This window comes from Fragaria vesca, linkage group LG2 (genome assembly GCF_000184155.1).
Source record: "Fragaria vesca subsp. vesca linkage group LG2, FraVesHawaii_1.0, whole genome shotgun sequence".
Taxonomy (NCBI): domain Eukaryota; kingdom Viridiplantae; phylum Streptophyta; class Magnoliopsida; order Rosales; family Rosaceae; genus Fragaria; species Fragaria vesca.
Window position 1 is genome coordinate 29177231 of NC_020492.1, and position 553 is coordinate 29177783.

The window sequence follows — 553 nt, forward strand, 5'->3', positions numbered from 1 at the left end:
CACACCATAATGCGGCTGTATGCTACGCCATTAAGGTGGACAGACACATATGGCTAGCTAGCATTTATATACATACTCTCCTCAATATACATATTTATACTCACCGAAAAATCTCATTTTTCGGTAACTCTCCAAGAGAAATAAAAGCGTCAAAATTAAATGACGTCTAAACTCCAACAATTTAAATATTCGACCATGAACCATAGCATGCATATTATTTAAAACAAAAGTCCACTCACAGTATTAGGCCTAAGCCTTCCAATGCTCGGCATACTCCTCGAGCGCTGCCTCCACTATTCACAATCTCGAGTCAATCCCACGTCTGATGATAAACAGCAGAATAAATCGGTCAAACCAGATTCCGAAATAATCATTGATTCGTCTTCTTCTTAAATTGACTAAGTATCCTAGGTTGACCAGGATTGACCGACATATATTAATAATCAATTCCGACTAAACTTCGCAACTATAACTTATTCGGAATGAACCTTAACCTAGAATCAAAGTCACCATCAATTTCCATGCCTTAACACATTAACCAAAATACTTCCAA